A 9,982-nucleotide genomic window follows, 5' to 3' on the forward strand; every position below is an offset into this window, starting at 1 on the left:
CTCTCCGGTCAATAACCAACAGCGGGAACTGGATACCCATGTTGGCTCCCACATGCTCCTCGATGATCTCATCGGATGAACCACGATGTCGAGGATTCAATCAATCCCGTATACAATTCCCTTTGTCAATCGGTACGTTACTTGCCCGAGATTCGATCGTCAGCATCCCAATGCCTCGTTCAATCTCGTTACCGGCAAGTCACTTTACTCGTACGATAATGCATGATCCCGTGACCAGACACTTGGTCACATTGAGATCATTATGATGATGCATTACTGAGTGGGCCCAGAGATACCTCTCCGTCATACGGAGTGACAAATCCCAGTCTCGATTCGTGCCAACCCAACAGACACTTTCGGAAATACCCGTAGTGCACCTTTATAGTCACCCAGTTACGTTGTGACGTTTGGCACACCCAAAGCACTCCTACGGTATCCGGGAGTTGCACAGTCTCATGGTCTAAGGAAATGATACTTGACATTTGGAAAAGCTCTAGCAAATGAACTACACGATCTTGCGCTATGCTTAGGATTGGGTCTTGTCCATCACATCATTCTCCTAATGATGTGATCCCATTATCAATGACATCTAATGTCCATAGTCAGGAAACCATGACTATCTGTTGATCAACGAGCTAGTCAACTAGAGGCTCACTAGGGACGTGTTGTGGTCTATGTATTCACACATGTATTACGATTTCCGGATAACACAATTATAGCATGAACTATAGACAATTATCATGAACAAGGAAATATAATAATAACCATTTTATTATTGCCTCTAGGGCATATTTCCAACAATCTCCCACTTGCACTAGAGTCAATAACCTAGTTACATTGTGATGAATCGAACACCCATAGAGTTCTGGTGTTGATCATGTTTTGCTCTAGGGAGAGGTTTAGTCAACAGATCTGCTACATTCAGGTCCGTATGTACTTTACAAATATCTATGTCTCCATCTTGAACATTTTCACGAATGGAGTTGAAGCGACGCTTGATGTGCCTGGTCTTCTTGTGAAACCTGGGCTCCTTGGCAAGGGCAATAGCTCCAGCGTTGTCACAGAAGAGTGTGATCGGCCCCGACGCATTGGGTATGACTCCTAGGTCGGTGATGAACTCCTTCACCCAGATTGCTTCATGCGCTGCCTCCGAGGCTGCCATGTATTCCGCTTCACATGTAGATCCCGCCACGACGCTCTGCTTGCAACTGCACCAGCTTACTGCCCCACCATTCAAAATATACACGTATCCGGTTTGTGACTTAGAGTCATCCAGATCTGTGTCGAAGCTAGCGTCGACGTAACCCTTTACGACGAGCTCTTCGTCACCTCCATATACGAGAAACATATCCTTAGTCCTTTTCAGGTACTTTAGGATGTTCTTGACCGCTGTCCAGTGTTCCATGCCGGGATTACTTTGGTACCTTCCTACCAAACTTACGGCAAGGTTTACATCAGGTCTGGTACACAGCATGGCATACATGATAGACCCTATGGCCGAGGCATAGGGGACGACGCTCATCTTTTCTCTATCTTCTACCGTGGTCGGATATTGAGCCGAGCTCAATTTCACACCTTGCAACACAGGCAAGAACCCCTTCTTGGACTGATCCATATTGAACTTCTTCAATATCTTATCAAGGTATGTGCTTTGTGAAAGACCTATGAGGCGTCTCGATCTATCTCTATAGATCTTGATGCCTAATATGTAAGCAGCTTCTCCAAGGTCCTTCATTGAAAAACACTTATTCAAGTAGGCCTTAATGCTGTCCAAAAGTTCTATATCGTTTCCCATCAAAAGTATGTCATCCACATATAATATGAGAAATGCTACAGAGCTCCCACTCACTTTCTTGTAAACGCAGGCTTCTCCATAAGTCTGCATAAACCCAAACGCTTTGATCATTTCATTAAAGCGAATGTTCCAACTCCGAGATGCTTGCACCAGCCCATAGATGGAGCACTGGAGCTTGCATACCTTGTTAGCATTCTTAGGGTCGACAAAACCCTCCGGCTGCATCATATACAGTTCTTCCTTAAGATGGCCGTTAAGGAATGCCGTTTTGACGTCCATTTTCCATATCTCATAATCATAGTATGCAGCAATTGCTAACATGATTCGGACGGACTTCAGCTTCGCTACGGGGGAGAAAGTCTCATCGTAGTCAACCCCTTTAACTTGTTGATAACCCTTAGCGACAAGTCAAGCTTTATAGACGGTAACATTACCATCCGCGTCCGTCTTCTTATTGAAGATCCATTTGTTTTCTATCGCTCGCCGATCATCGGGCAAGTCTGTCAAAGTCCATACTTTGTTTTCATACATGGATCCTATCTCGGATTGCATGGCTTCGAGCCATTTGTTGGAATCTGGGCCCGCCATTGCTTCTTCATAGTTCGAAGGTTCACCGTTGTCTAACAACATGACTTCTAGGACAGGGTTGCCATACCACTCTGGTGTGGAACGTGTCCTCGTGGACCTACGAAGTTCAGTAGTAACTTGATCCGAAGTACCTTGATCATCATCATTAGTTTCCTCTCTAGTCAGTTCAGGCACCACAGGAACTTCTTCCTGAGCTGCGCCACTTTCAAGAGGTAGTACTTCATCAAGTTCCACTTTCCTCCCACTTACTTCTTTCGAGAGAAACTCTTTCTCCAGAAAGGACCCGTTCTTGGCAACGAAGATCTTGCCTTCGGATCTGAGGTAGAAGGTATACCCAATGGTTTCCTTAGGGTATCCTATGAAGACGCACTTTTCTGACTTGGGTTCGAGCTTTTTAGGTTGAAGTTTCTTGACATAAGCATCGCATCCCCAAACCTTAAAAACGACAGCTTAGGTTTCTTTCCAAACCATAATTCATACGGTGTCGTCTCAACGGATTTAGATGGTGCCCTATTTAAAGTGAATGTAGCTGTCTCTAGAGCGTATCCCCAAAAAGATAGCGGTAAATCGGTGAGTGACATCATAGATCGCACCATATCCAATAGAGTGCGATTACGACGTTCGAACACACCGTTACGCTGAGGTGTTCCAGGCGGTGTGAGTTGTGGAACGATTCCACATTTCCTTAAGTGTGTACCAAATTCGTGACTTAAATATTCTCCCCCACGATCTGATCGTAAGAACTTTATCTTTCGGTCACGTTGATTCTCTACCTCATTCTGAAATTCCTTGAACTTTTCAAAGGTCTCAGACTTGTGTTTCGTCAAGTAAACATACCCATATCTACTCAAGTCATCAGTGAGAGTGAGAACATAATGATAGCCTCCGAGAGCCTCAACACTCATTGGACCGCACACATCAGTATGTATGATTTCCAATAAGTTGGTTGCTCGCTCCATTGTTCCGGAGAACGGAGTCTTGGTCATTTTGCCCATGAGGCATGGTTCGCATGTGTCAAATGATTCATAATTGAGAGACTCTAAAAGTCCATCAGCATGGAGCTTCTTCATGCGCTTGACACCAATGTGACCAAGGCGGCAGTGCCACAAGTATGTGGGACTATCGTTATCAACCTTACATCTTTTGGTATTCACACTATGAATATGTGTAACATCACATTCGAGATTCATTAAGAATAAACCATTGACCAGCGGGGCCTGACCATAAAACATATCTCTCATATAAATAGAACAACCATTATTCTCGGATTTAAATGAGTAGCCATCTCGTATTAAATGAGATCCAGATACAATGTTCATGCTCAAAGCTGGCACTAAATAACAATTATTGAGGTTTAAAACTAATCCTGTAGGTAAATATAGAGGTAGCGTGCCGACGGCGATCACATCGACCTTGGAACCATTCCCGACGCGCATCGTCACCTCATCCTTCGCCAGTCTCCGCTTATTCCGCAGCTCCTGCTTTGAGTTACAAATATGAGCAACCGCACCGGTATCAAATACCCAGGAGCTACTACGAGTACTGGTAAGGTACACATCAATTACATGTACATCATATATACCTTTAGTGTTGCTGGCCTTCTTGTCCGCTAAGTATTTGGGGCAGTTCCGCTTCCAGTGACCACTTCCCTTGCAATAAAAGCACTCAGTCTCAGGCTTGGGTCCATTCTTTGGCTTCTTCCCGGCAACTGGCTTACCGGGCGCGGCAACTCCCTTGCCGTCCTTCTTGAAGTTCTTCTTACCCTTGCCTTTCTTGAACTTAGTGGTTTTATTCACCATCAACACTTGATGTTCCTTTTTGACCTCCACCTCTGCTGATTTCAGCATTGAATATACCTCAGGAATGGTCTTTTGCATCCCCTGCATATTGAAGTTCATCACAAAGCTCTTGTAGCTCGGTGGAAGCGACTGAAGGATTCTGTCAATAACCACGTCATCCGGGAGATTAACTCCCAGCTGAGTCAAGCGGTTGTGCAACCCAGACATTTTGAGTATGTGCTCACTGACAGAGCTATTTTCCTCCATCTTACAACTGAAGAACTTGTCGGAGACTTCATATCTCTCGACCCGGGCATGAGCTTGGAAAACCATTTTCAGCTCTTCGAACATCTCATATGCTCTGTGTCGCTCAAAACGCTTTTGGAGCCCCGTTTCTAAGCTGTAAAGCATGCCGCACTGAACGAGGGAGTAATCATCAGCACGAGACTGCCAAGCGTTCATAACGTCTTGGTTCTCTGGGATGGGTGCTTCACCTAGCGGTGCTTCTAGGACATAATCTTTCTTGGCAGCTATGAGGATGATCCTCAGGTTTCGGACCCAGTCCGTATAGTTGCTGCCATCATCTTTCAGCTTGGTTTTCTCTAGGAACGCATTGAAGTTGAGGTTGACATGAGCGTTGGCCATTTGATCTACAAGACATTTTGCAAAGGTTTTTAGACTAAGTTCATGATAATTAAGTTCATCCAATCAAATTATTTAATGAACTCCAACTCAGATTAGACATCCCTCTAGTCATCTAAGTGAAACATGATCCGAGTCAACTAGGCTGTGTCCGATCATCACGTGAGACGGACTAGTCAACATCGGTGAACATCTTCATGTTGATCGTATCTTCTATACGACTCATGCTCGACCTTTCGGTCTTCCATGTTCCGAGGCCATGTCTGTACATGCTAGGCTCGTCAAGTCAACCTAAGTGTATTGCGTGTGTAAATCTGGCTTACACCCGTTGTATTCGAACGTTAGGATCTATCACACCCGATCATCACGTGGTGCTTCGAAGCAACGAACCTTCGCAACGGTGCACAGTTAGGGGGAACACTTTCTTGAAATTATTGCGAGGGATCATCTTATTTAAGCTACCGTCGTTCTAAGAAAATAAGATGTAAAACATGATAAACATCACATGCAATCAAATAGTGACATGATATGGCCAATATCATATTGCTCCTTTTGATCTCCATCTTCGGGGCGCCATGATCATCTTCGTCACCGGCATGACACCATGATCTCCATCATCATGATCTCCATCATCGTGTCTTCATGAAGTTGTCACGCCAACGATTACTTCTACTTCTGTGGCTAACGTGTTTAGCAATAAAGTAAAGTAATTTACATGGCGTTATTCAATGACACGCAGGTCATACAAAAATAAAGACAACTCCTATGGCTCCTGCCGGTTGTCATACTCATCGACATGCAAGTCGTGATTCCTATTACAAGAACATGATCAATCTCATACATCACATATATTTCATTCATCACATCCTTTTGGCCATATCACATCACAAGGCATATGCTGCAAAAACAAGTTAGACATCCTCTAATTTTTGTTGCATGTTTTTACGTGGCTTCTATAGGTTTCTAGCAAGAACGTTTCTTACCTACGTAAAACCACAATGTGATATGCCAATTTCTATTTACCCTTCATAAGGACCCTTTTCATCGAATCCGCTCCAACTAAAGTGGGAGAGACAGACACCCGCTAGCCACCTTATGCAACTAGTGCATGTCAGTCGGTGGAACCTGTCTCACGTAAGCGTATGTGTAAGGTCGGTCCGGGCCGCTTCATCCCACGATGCCGCCGAAGCAAGATAAGACTAGTAGTGGCAAGAAAATTGACAACATCTACGCCCACAAGAAGTTTGTGTTCTACTCGTGCATAGAAACTACGCATAGACCTAGCTCATGATGCCACTGTTGGGGAACGTTGCAGAAAATAAAATTTTTCTACGCTTCACCAAGATCAATCTATGGAGTCATCTAGCAACGAGAGAGAGGAGTGCATCTACATACCCTTGTAGATCGCGCGGAAGCGTTCAAGAGAACGGGGTTGAGGGAGTCGTACTCGTCGTGATCCAAATCACCGATGATCCTAGCGCCGAACGGATGGCACCTCTGCGTTCAACACACGTACGGTTGGGAAGACGTCTCCTCCTTCTTGATCCAGCAAGGGGGAGGGAGAGGTTGATGGAGATCCAGCAGCACGACGGCGTGGTGGTGGATGCAGCAGCGATCTCGGCAGGGCTTCGCCAAGCACAGCGAGAGGGAGAGGTGTCACGGGAGGGAGAGGGAGGCGCCAGGGGCTAGGGTGCGGCTGCCCTCCCTCCCCCCTCTTTATATAGGGGCCAGGGGGGGCGCCGGCCCCTCTAGATCCCATCTAGATGGGGGGGGCGGTGGCCAAGGGGGTGGCTTGCCCCCCAAGCCAAGTGGAGCGCCCCCCACCCCTAGGGTTTCCAACCCTAGGCGCAGGGGGGCCCAAGGGGGGGGGGGCGCACCAGGCCACCAGGGGCTGGTTCCCCTCCCACTTCAGCCCATGGGGCCCTCCGGGATAGGTGGCCCCACCCGGTGGACCCCCGGGACCCTTCCGGTGGTCCCGGTACAATACCGGTGACCCCCGAAACATTCCCGATGGCCGAAACTGGACTTCCTATATATAAATCTTCACCTCCGGACCATTATGGAACTCCTCGATCTCATCCGGGACTCCGAACAACTTTCGGGTTACCGCATACTAATATCTCAACAACCCTAGCATCACCGAACCTTAAGTTTGTAGACCCTACGGGTTCAGGAGACATGCAGACATGACCGAGACGACTCTCCGGTCAATAACCAACAGCGGGATCTGGATACCCATGTTGGCTCCCACATGCTCCTCGATGATCTCATCGGATGAACCACGATTTCGAGGATTCAATCAATCCCGTATACAATTCCCTTTGTCAATCGGTACGTTACTTGCCCGAGATTCGATCGTCAGCATCCCAATGCCTCGTTCAATCTCGTTACCGGCAAGTCACTTTACTCGTACCGTAATGCATGATCCCGTGACCAGACATTTGGTCACATTGAGCTCATTATGATGATGCATTACTGAGTGGGCCCAGAGATACCTCTCCGTCATACGGAGTGACAAATCCTAGTCTCGATTCGTGCCAACCCAACAGACACTTTCGGAGATACCCGTAGTGCACCTTTATAGTCACCTAGTTACGTTGTGACGTTTGGCACACCCAAAGCACTCCTACGGTATCCGGGAGTTGCACAATCTCATGGTCTAAGGAAATGATACTGGACATTTGGAAAAGCTCTAGCAAACGAACTACACGATCTTGCGCTATGCTTAGGATTGGGTCTTGTCCATCACATCATTCTCCTAATGATGTGATCCCGTTATCAATGACATCTAATGTCCATAGTCAGGAAACCATGACTATTTGTTGATCAACGAGCTAGTCAACTAGAGGCTCAATAGGGACGTGTTGTGGTCTATGTATTCACACATGTATTACGATTTCCGGATAACACAATTATAGCATGAACAATAGACAATTATCATGAACACGGAAATATAATAATAACCATTTTATTATTGCCTCTAGGGCATATTTCCAACATTTGATCAATAAAAGGTAAAGGATAATGATCTTTCTTAGTAGCTTTGTTTAATTTATGGAAATAAATTACCATCCTATAACCTGTAATAATTCTTTGCGGGATCAATTCATCTTTATCATTAGGAACGACAATGGACAGGACTTATCCACTGACTATCAGCAACGGGATAAACTATACCTGCCTGATACGTCTCCAACGTATCTATAATTTTTGATTTCTCCATGCTATATTATCTATTGTTTTGGACCATATTGGGCTTTATTTTCCACTTTTATATTACTTTTGGGACTAACCTATTAACCAGAGGCCCAGCCCAGAATTGTTGTTTTTTGCCTATTTCAGTGTTTCGAAGAAACGGAATATCAAACGGAGTCCAAACGGAATGAAACCTTCGGGAACGTGATTTTCTCGTCAGATAAGATCCAGGAGACTTGGACCCTCGGTCAAGAAAGGAGGGAGGTGGCCACGAGGGTGGAGGGCGCCCCCCTAGGGCGCCCCCCCATGCCTCGTGGGCCCCCCGAAGCTCCACCGACGTACTCCTTCCTCCGATATATACCTACGTACCCCCGACAGATCAGATACGGAGCCAAAAACCTAATTCCACCGCCGCAACTTTCTGTATCCACGAGATCCCATCTTGGGGCCTGTTTCGGAGCTCCGCCGGAAGGGGATTCCACCACGGAGGGCTTCTACATCATCACCATAGCCTCTCCGATGAAGTGTGAGTAGTTTACTTCAGACCTTCGGGTCCATAGCTAGTAGCTAGATGGTTTCTTCTCTCTTTTTGGATCTCAATACAATGTTCTCCCCCTCTCTCATGGAGATCTATTCGATGTAATCTTCTTTTTGCGGTGTGTTTTTTGAGACCGATGAATTGTGGGTTTATGATCAAGATTATCTATGAGCAATATTTGAATCTTCTCTGAATTCTTTTATGTATGATTGAGTTATCTTTGCAAGTCTCTTCGAATTATCCGTTTGGTTTTGCCAACTAGATTGGCAGTTCTTGCAATGGGAGAAGTGCTTAGCTTTGGGTTCGATCTTGCGGTGTCCTTACCCAGTGATAGAAAGGGTTGCAAGGCACGTATTGTATTGTTTCCATCGAGGATAACAAGATGGGGTATTTATCATATTGCATGAATTTATTCCTCTACATCATGTCATCTTGCTTAAGGCGTTACTCCATTTTCATTAACTTAATACTCTAGATGCATGCTGGATAGCGGTCGATGAGTGGACTAATAGTAGTAGATGCAGGCAGGAGTCGGTCTACTTGTCTCGGACGTGATGCCTATATACATGATCATACCTAGATATTCTCATAACTATGCTCAATTCTGTCAATTGCTCAACAGTAATTCGTTCACCCACCGTAAAAATACTTATGCTCTTGAGAGAAGCCACTAGTGAAATCTATGGCCCCCGGGTCTACTTTCATCATATTAATCTTCCTACGCTTTATTATTGCTTTGCTCTTTACTTTGCCTTTTATTTTACTTTGCATCTTTATAACAAAAAATACCAAAAATATTATCTATCATCTCTATCAGATCTCACTCTCGTAAGTAACCGTGAAGGGATTGACAACCCCTATTCGCGTTGGTTGCGAGGAGTTATTTGCTTTGTGTAGGTACGAGGGACTTGCGCGTGGCCTCCTACTGGATTGATACCTTGGTTCTCAAAAACTGAGGGAAATACTTATGCTACTCTGCTGCATCATCGTCTCCTCTTCGGGGAAAACCAACGCAAGCTCAAGACGTAGCACTGCCTCAAGGAGCTTTAGTATTTCTTTTCTTACCACTTCTTTCATCTTAGGGTTTAACCGTCGTTGATGATCTCTAACTGGTTTGGCATCTTCTTCCAAATTTATTTTGTGTTGGCATAGAGTGGGACTAATGCCCTTAAGATCATCAAGAGTATATCCAATAGCAGCACGGTGCTTCTTCAGAGTTTCAATAATCTTTCCTCTTCCTGCTCTGAAAGGTTAGCACTAATAATAACAGGATATATCTTCTTTTTCATCAAGATAAGCATATTTAAGAGTATCAGGTAAAGGTTTAAGCTCAAACACGGGATCACCCATGGGTGGAGGGGGATCCCCTAGGATTTCAACAGACAAGTTGTGGTTCAAAATAGGACCCTGTTTAAAGAATACTTCATCTATTTCCCTTCTTTCATT

The sequence above is a fragment of the Aegilops tauschii genome, chromosome 6, assembly GCF_002575655.3.
Source record: "Aegilops tauschii subsp. strangulata cultivar AL8/78 chromosome 6, Aet v6.0, whole genome shotgun sequence".
NCBI classification, from domain to species: domain Eukaryota; kingdom Viridiplantae; phylum Streptophyta; class Magnoliopsida; order Poales; family Poaceae; genus Aegilops; species Aegilops tauschii.